The sequence below is a fragment of the Homalodisca vitripennis genome, chromosome 1 (genome assembly GCF_021130785.1).
Source record: "Homalodisca vitripennis isolate AUS2020 chromosome 1, UT_GWSS_2.1, whole genome shotgun sequence".
Taxonomy (NCBI): Eukaryota; Metazoa; Arthropoda; class Insecta; order Hemiptera; family Cicadellidae; genus Homalodisca; species Homalodisca vitripennis.
This window is the reverse complement of record NC_060207.1, coordinates 188,586,215-188,600,918: the sequence shown is the minus strand read 5'-3', so window position 1 is coordinate 188,600,918 and position 14,704 is coordinate 188,586,215.

Below are 14,704 nucleotides of genomic sequence, written 5' to 3'. Positions count from 1 at the left end.
CTTTTCCTTACTCCTAACCTCTCGCATGTTCGCTTTTTAATTTTGCTGTATATCATACCATAGGCCATTATTACAAGGATAATTGTATATATCAATGCATGTATGTACATTTTGTCTCTCATCATACTTATTTTGAGATCTGCCAGTATTTGCGTGGTTAGCTACATTGTGTTCCCTATACAGGTGTGGATACACTCTGTTTAATTTTTTATGAATAAAGATGGTGGGATGGAGCTCGTAACACCTTTCTAGGAAGTAGAAGTGAACTTTTCAGTCTCTGTTACAACTTTGTCCATTTACCCAAAATGGGATTTTGGGGGACGGCTCAAAATTGTTTTATGTAAAGACTCATTAAGATATAGAAAGCTCTAGTTTTCACTGTTCTTCTTCTTTTATCGACACCTTATACTTATCGACACCTTTCAAATGAGGAGTCACTTAGTGTCTCTGATTGAAAATGTTTTTTTTATTATAAACATTTCCGGAAAATAGTATGGACAGCATTTGAAGAACAAATCATTGGGTGGGAGTGTTGTTGTGGAGGGTGTGATGTGGCGTAGTGGAGGGAGAGGGAATGTCAGCTGATCGTCTGTGTTCACTCAGATGATGTTCAATTAACTGTCTACACCGCTTGTTTATTGATCTCTCTATAGAGTGTGCGCCTAGTCCTCTTAACTGTGTGGTTGGCAATTGTTGACTGTTATACAAACCACGATGGATTGACAACACTTAGGACTTCCTGCAACAAATATACAACGAAATCATTTCCAGCACTAAACGCCACTTAATACTCTACGAAATTAACCAAATTAACATACGATAAGATTCTAACTCACTAATGATTTAACACTAATATAAATTTTAACCTAATGCAAAATGTTGATAATTTATATAATCGTGTATTTACCAAGAGTAATACTATACATTTAATATAAAAAGAATAACAGTAGATAATTATAAATATTATGATATATTTTTATTTATTGCAATTAATCTGTATAAAGATATTTAACAAACCATAGTAGAAATAATAATAATAAAAATGTTCCTAACCTCATAAAATCAATATTTTTTCTAATACTATAGGCGATTTAAAAAGGAATATTTTCCCTCCGATTTCTAATGTATGTAAGTTATATTTTTAAGAGGTATTATATATTTTAAATATATGTCTTTAGATAACACTAATGTGGTTATGTAGTTTATTTATCAACTAAAACTAATTACACCATTTTTATTTTGGAACTACAGTGTTAATAGTTTTTAGATATAATAGTAATGCATAAATACCTAAACAAATATTCATAACATCAATCAGTGCAACTTGCATAAACAAGAATACAAAATGTAGTCGGTTAGAAAATTCCGAATTGTTTGTACGTGACGTGTACGAGAGATATTGTGTTTTTGGAGATATGATGTTTAACAGTGAAAAGTATCACTGAGATTCCTGGATCTTGTACGAAACTTGTAACTAGAATTTTAATTCTCTCAAATTTTAGGATGCGAATTCATGTGTAATATTCTGCCAACTTTAAAATTGAGCACTTTCATAAGAATTAATATCTCTTGAGTACGAAACGCATTAAGTAACAATAACCCAAATAAAGGTCACTAAACTCTATAAAATTTCTTCCTTGGATAAATTTGACGTGCCAATGGTGTTCGCATTGGTGTTCGAGTACGCCCTGATAAAAGTGATTCTGCGAGGCAGTCAGTAATTCAGCTTAGTTGATACTTTAAGCCATTCATGGAATAAGCCATATTCAGAGAATACCAAGATTAGATGCAGCTCTATAAGAGGTAACATGAATATTCTATACCCAGTTTAAAGTCGATAAAGAACAGATCGTTCATCTCTTCAAATAAGGATAAACCTTTAGTACGAATTTATGAAGAAATATATTAGGCTACGGGTAAAATAAAACTCAAACTCATTTGTTTAAATCTACCTTTAAACAATCAAGTTATAACAATCGAACAGCAGTGGATCAAAGTGTGAGACTTGTTGAAGGCCAGATTAAGTGTGAGTTCTCTTTGAGTGGTGGGGAAAACAGATAGAGTTTAATCTTATCAAGAAAAACATTTAGAAGTAAAAAAGAGCAATAAGCAAACCAAGGGATAAAATAATAAAATCGTGTTATACTTGAGTAAAAATTGCATACTTTTTGTAGATAGTTGTACATCTATTTTTATATTATATAGTAAATCATAACTTGATAGATAGACGTGTTTTAGTGATTTGTGACTTAAAAGTGACAAATAAGTTTTATTAATATTTTTTGTCATTTAATTTGACTTAAAGAAGTTGCAATGTAAAAAAATAAAACAAAAATCAGATGTTACTAAAATATTAATACTAAAATATAAAATCTTTTTGTCTAGAATTATATAATTAGAAAGATATTTCATATATATATATATATACATATATGAAATATCTTAAAAAATATTATATATCTTATATATATATATATATATATACATATACTCATATTTATTTCAATATGGTTCACATGACTACTCCAAATGCTTATAATCCCTTGTTTGGTTATTAAAACATTGTTTCCGTGTTCCCTGTAGTGATGTAAGTTACCTATAAGAGACCTGATGACAAAATTTAAAAATCTTTAACCCAACTATAAACCGATTGCACTAACTGTATACAGTTTGTCGACAGTATAATTGTATAATGGAACAAATCCCAGTTTTCTATGCACATTGTCTAATGATTACCGTATCAATGTAATTATTGTGCGTTAACATTTTCCCTATGTACCCGGAAATCAAAATACTGAAACGCAGTTTAGGACATCGTAAATTACTAAAACATTACCAATGCTATTCATGAGACATTCGTTCCTTCTAAAATGTAATTTGTCTCTGATGGAAAAGACACTTTCATCATTCTTAACAGAACAGCTTTATCGCTAATAAAACAGAAACATTAATTGTTAATTGTTATTTGTGAGCAAGTTATTAGCACAAATCGGATAACACAGAATTCAAACAATGTCTCTTTACAATATAAATGAAAACCGATCAGTTTAATAATTGACTTTATTACAATAACCGTTGCAAACAGAACAAACAAAGAGATTAACGCTGATATCATTGGCATTACAATGAATACGTTCCTTTGTTTTTTATATATTCCTGTGAGCACCGCAATATCAGACCAATTAAACGTGTTAATTTATTTTACTCCAAACGTATATGTAAATAAATACATTTTCTTCAAAACTTGTCGTATTAAATTCGTTTCCAAAACGTGATAGGATTAAGAAATGAAAATAATTTTGGCGGCAGGTTTTCCGGTGGTGTGAACCAGTGACTTGATGGTAATATGCACAAACTAATTTTAGTAATACGATTACAATTAAATTTACCATTGTTAATTAATAAACCCTAGATTTGTAAAATAAAACTTATACGTTAGAATAACATATTTAAAGCATAAATTTTGAATCAAAATATTGAAAGAATGAGCAATTATATATTCAAATTAAACCAATTTCGATATTTAATAAACAACTTGAAAAGTAACTATCCGGCATTGTGATTTAATTCAATTTGACCAGAGCTAAGCTTACCTACTTGACATTAGATAAAGTGGGAGATTTAGTACACTGAAGAACATTGTTTTAACTAGATTGTTTTTATAAACTGTCATAACATAGTTCAACTACGTACCATACAATATAACTTGAGTGTTACGTCTACTTTTAACATCAAAATATTTAACCAACGATTTATTAGTTACCCACAAGGTACATGGTAATAATGTCCTGAATCAAAATCAAATTAAACAATACTTAAACATTACGTACTGTGTTGCATAGGATCTGAAAATGTAATTCCTGAGTGAATCTTTAGACGTAAAGACACATTTTGATTGATTGCTATTCTCATAAATAATTAAGTTATAAGTGCATAATATATAAGTAACTGATCTTATACAGGGTGATTCATGAAGTTCTCCCCCACTTCTACAGCACATTGTACTAGTAAAAAATAATGAAAAAATGTTATATAAACATAGTCCGAAAACGCTTCGTTAGCGAGTTACAGCTAGCGAAAGATTTCGCCTGAATTCCTGGGTAAAGAGTAAAATAAAGCCATACTGAACTTTTGTAAAGGTTAATTAAGTAAGAAATATCGTGGGATTCTTATGTATTTTTAACCCGATATAAAGCTAATAAAATAGGTTTCAAGAACTGTACCTGTAGTAGTTTTTGAGGGATTCAGGGTTAAAATGCAAAAAATTGGGGCACGAAACAATGTTTTTTTTAAGTTTGATGTACAATAACTTTGTTAAATTGGTAATAAATACATAACATCAACAAACATTAATTGTAGAGAATTTAATTCTGAGAAAATTGATATAATCAAAGTCTAAAATAAAACAGAAATAAGTACCAAAAAATCGATTTTATTCAGTACAATTACATTACTAGGTTTTAAGCAAAATTAATCAGGTTGGGCCAACCGTACGCACCTTTTTTATAATAGATGTTCGAAAATGAGGCATCATTATCAATACATTTTGCAGCACGTTTGTGTATTGCTTTTTGTTGCGTTTCTTAATTTTTTCAGGACTTCCCTGTATCTGCACAGCCGAATCCATAATAACGGGCAATTAATTCATCATGAGAATTCACTTTTGTCTTGTATACAATGTCTTTCATCCATCCCCAGATGCAATAATCCAATGGAGATAGATCTGGTGATCTTGGTGGCCCAAGGGTGAGGCCCTCCAAGACCAATCCAGTGTCCAGGAAATTGATGATTTAAGTAACCAGAAACGGCACGTGAAAAGTGGGGAGGTGCTCCGTCATGCTGGAAGTACAAATTTTGTCCTGAGATGTAAAGGAACATTCTCCAACAGCTGCGGCAACTCTTCTTGAAGGAAATGCAAATAGAACTCAGCATTTAGGCGTCCAGGTAATATGAAAGGTCCAATCAGGCGATTGTGCAAAAGGCCACACCAGACATTGACGCTAAATCGGTGTTGAAAGTTCTGTTCCACTACCTCATGTGGAATTTTCTTCTGCCCATGAAGTGTTCATTGTGCAAGTTATTGACACTATCCCCGAGTGAATTGTGCCTCATCCGTAAACAAAATACGCTTGTAGAGTTTGATTATTGATATCAATTAGTTGCAAAACTCCAAGCGAAGCGGACCATACCCCTAGCTGTAGATGTAGAACCTTTTGTTTTATGAAACGGATAAAATTTGTTTCGATTAAGTGACCTCCACACCGTTGACTGCGTAACTCCTATCCGCCTAAAAATACGTCGTGTACTTACACCTGGACTGCGATGAACAGCATTAATAACAATATCATCATCATCAAGTTGGACAGCTCGTTCATAATTGGTTCTAGTGCTTGGTAGTGATCCTGTTTCCCTAAGAGTACGAAAAGTTCCTGAAATTGTTTTGGTATTTGGAATCCTCCTATTAGGGTAATGTAGTTCATATTCTTCTACAGCAGCTCTAGCATTACCATTACAGTAACCCAAAATAAAAAACCATATCAGCGTATTCCTCTGATGTAAATAAGTAAGGCATTTTTTTTCGCTGAATAAACAATCGAATTATAACTCACAGAATGATTGCATTTAATAACACGATTCACAGAACCCGATCTCCTGCTGTAGCTTGCAAAACACCACTAATACACAGTTCTAACGTAACAGTACAGAATACCATTGTTGATCAGCTGTTATTCGTGCGTTACCAACTTAGAAATTAATAAAACAAAAAACTGCATTTCGATGATTAGAAAACAATAATGGGAAAATGTTTGCTTCATTTATTTTCGAACATTTGATGTAAATTTTCATTAAAAAAAATACAACGTAATAAAACATGATATTTTTATTTACAAACAAATTTATTTTACAGTTTAATCTTGTTTGCTCAATTTATCTCATCATTAAGGAACAAACATTTTGTTTTTATTTTATTTTAACTAAAATACCGTACCGGTATTTCTTTACAGCTAGTAATGTATTATACTGAATAAAATCGATTTTTTGGTACTTATTTCTGTTTTATTTTAGACTTTGATTATATCAATTTTCTCAGAATTAAATTCTCTACAATTAATGTTTGTTGATTTTATTATTTATTACCAATTTAACAAAGTTATTGTACATCAAACATAAAAAAAACATTGTTTCGTGCCCCAATTTTTTGCATTTAAACCCTGAATCCCTCAAAAACTACTACAGGTGCAGTTCTGAAACCTATTTTATTAGCTTTATCAGGTAAAAATACATAAGAATCCACGATATTTCTTACTTAATTAACCTTTACAAAGTTCAGTATGGCTTTATTTTACTCTTTACCCATGAATTCAGGCCGAAATCTTTCGCTAGCTGTAACTCGCTAACGAAGCGTTTTCGGACCTATGTTTATATATAACATTTTTTCATTATTTTTACTAGTACAAATGTGCTGTAGAAGTGGGGGGAGAACTTCATGAATCACCCTGTATACGTATATTACTTTTTACGATTAAATTAATTTCTATTTAGTTTGATTATTTAAACACATGTGTGACAGTAACGCCCAAATACAAATTAATTTAATTGCAAAAAGTAAGGGCTCTGTGGTGTAATGGTAGCGCACTAATCCGGCAAGTGAGAAATCCAGGTTCGAGTCCCGAAGCAAGTACTTTTTGTGGTTCAATAGTCATTCAAATTATATATATTTAATATTAACATATATAATATGAACGACTTTAATTTTTTTTCTATGATCTGGCTGATAAAGGACGGCGGTTCTTCTAATGTCTGTCACTGATCTAGTAATCATCAACTTCGAATAGCGATGCTTTATTGTTTTTCGATTCTACACACCACCCATTATGCTACAACCTTTGCATTTCACTACTGATTGCTAATCTTCCTAGAAAGAAACAATTTGAACTAGTTCTTGAAATTTCTAACTATTTTGACTAACTAAGATTTCACCATATTCTGGTCTTTCATTTTGTTTTCAATCTGTACAAAAATAAACAAAATTTGATTCAATAAATTTGGCTGAAGCTGAAAATAACTAAGTAAGAATAGAAAGTTTTCAAGCACCCTGCAGACTACTTAGTACGCATGTGTATATAAAACTTTTACAAACAAGTATTTTGTATTTTACTAAATGTGTGTATGTTCCTGTTGATTATTTGTTTAACAAATTCTATATGGACGATTGAGCTTTAATTTCCATAGCCACGTACTACACAATGATAACACGATGCCTTGCTAAAGAACAGTACAAAATGGATAAAACCTATTGAGGGCTAAAGATATAACACTTGATTATTTCAATAATTTCTAAAAAGGGAAACTGAGATTGGAATCCAGTTCATTAGAATTGTGTTAAAAATTAACTACAGGTACGTCCTGTGCAAGACGAAACCCCGAAACTCTAATTGTAACAAGATGGGGTGGTAAAGAGGGCGTACAAGATTTCCATTCCCAGCAGTTTAATTACCTTCAGTTTATTCCACAGCTTTACTCCTTAATAATCGCCAGCATCAGCTATATTGCGACTGTAGTGTTTCTATGTATATCTTGAATGTTGAGAAACGTTAAAGTAACGAACTGTGGTTGAAATAATCAAGCAAATAGTACACAGTTAGGGATCATCAGGGATAACAAGAAACATCAGTAGAGATAAGTAGAGTAGACTTAAGAGTAGGAGTAGAGATAATAAATGACTACTGAATATTCAAACTGTCAAACCGAAAAAGAATTTTAATTTCAGCTTACGGAATTTTAGCTTTTCCTCGAAATGTAAAATTTATGTTTAATAAAACTATATTTATATTTCATATACAGTTACATTTTATTTTCGGTTTATTACCTCATATTTCTCAATGTTTTTACACTTTTTATAAGAAGAAGTACACACTTTGTAACAAAATAAATACAGATTTGAACCAAGTATGGTTAATTTATTTCCTACAGTAAAATTACTTTGTATAAACGCGTTAAAATGAAAGATTTCCGTAAATGAGTGTCCTAAAATGCTAAGTTTTCTGTCTGATTGCGTTATTTACAATATATTTTTTTAAGTTACTGTTAAACCTATGAAATAAGGTTTGAATTTCCATTTCAATTTTGGATCTAGTGATGATCTTATAGGAGAAAGGTTCTTTATCTGGTAATTATATTGTGTAATTACAAATTTGAAAGTTCAATTAACAGATTTTTTGGAACTGTATGAGCTTCTGTTTTCCTTGAATTACGCACTTTAAGGAGCTGATGTAACAGGGCGATACGGTGGCAAAGCTAAATTAAAACGGTGGAAGGTATAATACCGCAAGTGATTCTCTACTAGAGGATTTGCCTAAATTGAGGACTACACTGTCACTCACTGTCAGGACTTAGAAACGTCCATTTGTCAACTGTATTGCAAATGAATACTGATCGTCTTAAGCGCTGTGCATGTTAACACACCAAAGCAATACTGACTGACTTAGGAGGTGTGCAATGGTTGCTATTAAAGCATGCTAAGATAACGTTTCTCCAAAAGATCCGCACTGGATCAGGCGATGCTAAGGGCTCACCTTCAGTATTTTGATTGAATTCAGGATCTAATTCATCTTACCAAGAAACCAAAATTCTAAAATTTCTGATGAACTGATCGTAGGGGTTCATACGAGCCTGTTGTCTGTAACGACCCTTTGTGGACTGGAGATCTCTTGATACGTTGTCACTGCTCATGCTCCAAAGGGCTTTGCTCTCCTCTATGTACATGTCAGTCAAATGAATTACCGAAACGTGCAAGTACAAACGTAGTTCCGAGCTTTGTGAATATTGATGGGAGAACGCAAGCTAGGCGATGATGAAAATGTATGTCATACTGAGAATTGTAATGCACAATTAACGAGTATTATAATTTTAAAAGTATTCTTAGGTGTTAAATGTTATATTTTCTCCACTCTGTCAATATAAACATTGCAAATACTGTATTTCTTCCACAGTATTTTCATAAAACGTTAAAATTATACTGCAACATTTTTCGTTCAAATTCTACGGGAAGCTCAAAAGAAAATTGAATGGGCCGTTTAAGTAATGTCAAGTACGGAAACCTTTGATTACAAACCCCTCATACTGCGCAGGTTCATAATATTTAAAAAATATATAAATGTTTCCTTTTTTATAAGAAAATGGTTTATCCTACAAAAAACGTGTTAATGACCTTTTCTCTCCTGAATCTATGCAATTACATATATTCAAACTTTTTTTGTAATCCCAAAAGGTCACTGACGTAAATAGAAAAACGACTTTGCAATGGCAGCCGTTTTGTTTTTTCCCACAGCATCGGAACGTATTTCCAATGCCATCGTCGAAATTAAGGTTCTTTAAGATAAAAAGAAGATACTGAGAATATTTCCACACTTGTATCATTAAGAAACACACGATTTTTTAATTTACAGTGGCTTATGATGGATAAAATCTTTTATATTGATAAGGATTAAAAGTGATGTGCATTTGTGAAACAATAATCGTGAAAAGAAATATCGTTAGTTTTATGGAACATTAAACAATTGCCAACGACACAGTTAAGAGAACGAGGCGCACACTCAATAGAGAGATCAATAAACAAGCGGTGTAGACAGTTAATTGAACATCATCTGAGTGAACACAGACGATCATCTGACATTTCCTTCCCTGTGACCTATAAACTCCACAGCGACAATCCTTAACAGTATTCCCTACATTAGCCAATAGTATTTTCAGGCTTGGAAACGTATTCTTTTGAATGTGAATTCCTATTTGTGGAGTAGTTTAAATGCCAAATAACTCATCTCTATGAGATTAATTTTTGGATTTGTAAATACAGCGTTAAACAATTCTTGGCATTTGTTATTTTTAAGCGATTTGCTTACTTGGGAGTGTTCGAGAATATTTTTGTTAGTACTTTTCCCTCAATTTTTATGTTTTATATTTTAATTGTAAAATAAAATGCCCAATTAATGCATATTAACGTCAAGTCGGTGTTATCGATTTTTGAGGGACAAATAGTCCTAAGCCTATGTTGAAAAACCTCACCACTTAATTTAGTAATCCTAAGGTATCTTGATCCAAATTTGAATGTTATGAACGATGAACTACCTACGCCTGTTAAAATGTAAGAGAGATAGAAAGGCACCACTGTAGCACATCTTCTCTCAATTTGTAGGAGACAATTATACATCAGATCAAAACTCAACAAACTATAACAACATCAGATAGCATATTAAATCAAACAAAGAATAGTAAGTAAACATGATTAATTTGAACACTTTTATAAACTATCATGTATGAAAGTATAATATATCCTACCTAATAATACTGCTAAAGTATGAATCCAAATCTTTGCATCTTCCCTTCTCCAAAAACTTTTCCTACCCATTAAAAGAAAAGAAAATTTAAAAGTCTTATACTAATCACATAACTCCTGTATTGTACAAAGTTTGTTAAGTTTACAAACAGGATATCACAGGACAATTTTAAAACGTCACTTGTTCTGGCTCTCTCTCGGTGAATTTTAGTTGTGACAGGATGTTTTAAGAAAAAACTCAGTTTTTGGGTTTTGTTTATTACTTGAGCCTACATATGATGCCCATACAGACAACGCAACGTAGGTATCATTTACCGACATCGGACACGTTACTTGATTTAATTCTATGTAATGATTCGTCTCAAGTTATTGATTGCGGTCAATCATCTGTGTCAGGGCCTTCATATCATGACTTAATATATGTGGAGTTTAATTTAAAATTTAGGCGAGGATGTGAAAAAAGCTGTTTAGCTTTTAGATATTTTAAAAATATTTATAAGGATAACCTCAAAGATGAATGTTTAGCATTAAAATGGGAGGATCTTTATAATAACGATTCAGTTTAAGATAAAGTTAATATTTTGTATGAAATGTTGTTAGTATTATATAATATGTATTTGAATGGATCTTCAACATTCTCGTGAATTATTTGAAATTATTTTTCAAATTTACTATTATTTTTTGTTTTAACTCTAAGAATGATTAGTCGCATGTCAGTAGGTTATAATATGGTATACTGTTATGAAATGGAAGGGTGAAGGGTAATGTAAGGATGGGAGTAATATACAGGAGTAATGAGTGATGTAGAGCAGACTGATGTACAGCCCAGTTTATCAGTTACAAATGGCCGGCAGACATGCGATCTGATTCAGTCAATCTGCTGATCGAGCTATTGCTGCTTCTGTAACCTTTGTATGTTCACCAATGTTTACCATTACATGTCCACCACACTACACTGTTGACAATGCAGGGATTAGGTAACCTACATGAACACATTTTCCTGTATTAAGTTATTGTAATAATTAGCTGAGCTTTAGAGAGATTATCATTCGTGGAGCTGAAAATTTTCATTTTTGTCTGTCTGTACGGATGATATCTAGAAAACGAACTCACCAAACAGTCTTGAAATTTTCCATGGAACTTCATTTATATATTAGTAACAATGGATTCGACAATGGTGCTTGCTACTCCATGAAATTTGTCAGCGTTAGCGAATATTTTTACATTAGATTTATAGATAACCATGATGGCAACGAGAAATACCAAAATAAATAAATGTTTAAACAAACTTAGTCTAATCATTTTAAATTTCGATACGCCTTTTATTTGTAGATTAAAAATTTTTTGAATGTAAAAAGTATATTTGAAAACTCGGTGACAACATTTTATTTCAGCGCATACTCTTTCGTTGTATTACCCTCTTTAGCTCTTCGGAACTTTTATTATTTAAACACTGCTATGGAACCTGATTCAATGAACAAATTGTGAATGCATTACGTGGCAAGATGTCTTGAGCAAGACTTCATCTGTTGACTTTATTTTGCGTAAAACTTTATTTCTATATACACAAGAATGTGTTTTATGATGCTGCATGTTCAACCATAGAATTTGGCTTAGCGGCATTGAAGGCTATGAATAGGCTGACACAGGTTGATTTCTTGCCTAACGGAGAAGATGTAAAGATTTTTTACGATTGCCTGCCTTTCTATTTGCCTGCTGGACATCTTGAGGATGCAATGAGCTATAGATTTGAAAGATTGCATGCCACCTCAGCGAAGCTTGCTATGCAACACGTGTTGCAGCGTACTCCTACCTTGTTCTAATAGTGTGTTTACTCGAAATAATCTTTCACAACTCTAGAGCTACCAATAAACACTAGCATACAACAGATCAGCAATAGCAAGCAGTGATAAGGGGTGGGGATACATCCCACCAACCCTCATACCCGGGTAATTAACCAGACTGCTGCGGTCCGCTGAGTTAACATTTCCACTGGACCACCAACCCCCAGTCCATTACAACTGTACTCCAGCATCTGCTTATTTGACACCAAAACTAAGTTTCTTATTCTCTAAATTATAGATACCTTTAACTTAGATAACGTCATAACAACATTGAAATAACTACGTTTCTCATTTCATTGAATATTAATATATTCTCACCTCTTTTCACTTTTTCATAAACATTGCTCTTACTCCATTCTATCTGAATTAAATTTCCACCTTTCCGAATAAAATATTTTATCTCATATTTAAATATATTGAAGTTATGCAGGATATAAAAATATATGTTAGTGGATAACTGATTTTAAGTCAGAATTACTTATCACAAAACTATTAAATTGAAAGAATCAACAGCCAGAAGTCAGTAGAACAACAAAATATGTCAAAAATGAATTAAGGATTATTGAATTAAGGGGAAAGACAAAAACTATAAGATAATTGCGAGTATGCAAAGTATATAAGGAAATGGTTTTAAATGGTTAAACAAATGGTTTTTTTCTTCGACTTACGTAATGTAGACAAAATTATTGATGACACCAACATTTAGAAACCAATCACTTACGGCTTTGGTAAAATGTTTACTATGAAATTACCTTCCAATATAATAATTTTACACAGCATAACACCTTCCCATCCATATTCTCTTTCATGTGCAAGCTATTAGTGATTCAACAATTTCCGAGAGCAGTACAAAAAAGAGTTTAAAGAAAACAGTAGAAAATTACACATTTCATTAAATACATGATTATCCAGTCGGGTTCTTCCATCCGTCGGCTTTCCTTTTTCGAGAAATTGCATGGTCGGCCCTGGCAGAGAAGATGTATCAATAATAATTTCTTATGTTCTATTTTCTCCTTCGAATTTTCCTTCTTTTACTAACTCGACACAAAAGATACATTAATGTTCGTACCTACCATCACAATTTTCTTGTTATTTAATTTGTTTTCAGATATTTACATGAAATCCCTGTCTGTGTGAAATTTCTCGTAGTGTTTAAATATTATAATGAAAAAATTTTCAAGGCAAGCAAGCAGAAGCTGTAGAGTGTGAGTAAATAATTTTCACTAAACACATTGTTTGAATCTGCTAATTAGTAAAACTTAGAAATTATCAGACAAGTACAGTCTAAAAATGACTATTACTGACATTTTTCAAATCCAGTAACTGGTTTCAATGTGTTAGTTTGTTAGTTTCAAATCCTATCATAATTTATAGTTTTATAGAAATAAAAATAATAATCATCATAAAAAATAATTTTAAAAAATTATTGAACACAGTTTTTTTTACTCTAACAATTCCGCTGCTCCGCATGTTCACAAGACGACATGATTGGATATTTTTACGAGTATTTGGAAATAAATCACCCGTGGTTATGTTGTTTAATTATTGCAATGTGTGCAGGGAAATATCAGGCATGTCTACCAACTATTCGAATAGTAGAATATAAATTCCCCTCACACAACCACAAAAAAATGAGTTTTTATGCATTATTTGATGAAAACTACGAAGAAACAATAGGATAGAGTATTTTTTAAATTAGTAAAACATCTACTTTCTTTTGATTAGGTTAAAAATGGGTCGTCGCATTAAAAGTTATTTACTCAAACACTACAGCTCCTGCTTGCTTGTTTAGAAATTTTTTCATTATAATATTGAAACACTGGAAAAAATTTCATGAAGATTTCACACTTTGAAAAAAAAGTTTAAATATAGCAATTTTTACAAAAAACTGTTTTTTGAGTGGAGCGAGTGAACAACGCTACCAATAATCAACTGGACCACATAAATTTGTTGTTCTTGCTATTACTCACTAATTTGTCAATTTAATGTTTGCTACATCACTTAGTTTCCAAGATCCCTTCAGTGTGCATAAAATTTGGAACACACGGTATACATAAATTGGGTTAGATCCCACTTAAAATCATAATCATTCGTATGTCAGTACCAAGAGTAAGCAACTATTGTGGATATTCGTGTGAAGCCATCCTGACATAAAAAAATTAGCAATCAAACTGAGAATGCTTTAGCCAGCAACCTCCATAGCCTTACATCAGAATTCAAACGTAATGTAGACAAAATTATTGATGACACCGACATTTTGAAACCAATTATGACTCATCAGAAACTGTATCTCGTATTTCAATTCGAATTGAAAAGGCTGTGTTCTCACGATTTTTTTTATGAATTCTCACTTTTAATCATTTATAACAATGCAGATTTGCTTATTTAATCTTATAAACCTTAAATAAAAAAAATCTTAATAATCTTAGAGGTTTAGGTTTTTGGAAAATCCTGAATTTGAACGAATTTTTATACATTAAACTAAAATATTTCTTAATCATTTAAATATTAATTAAATTTGTGG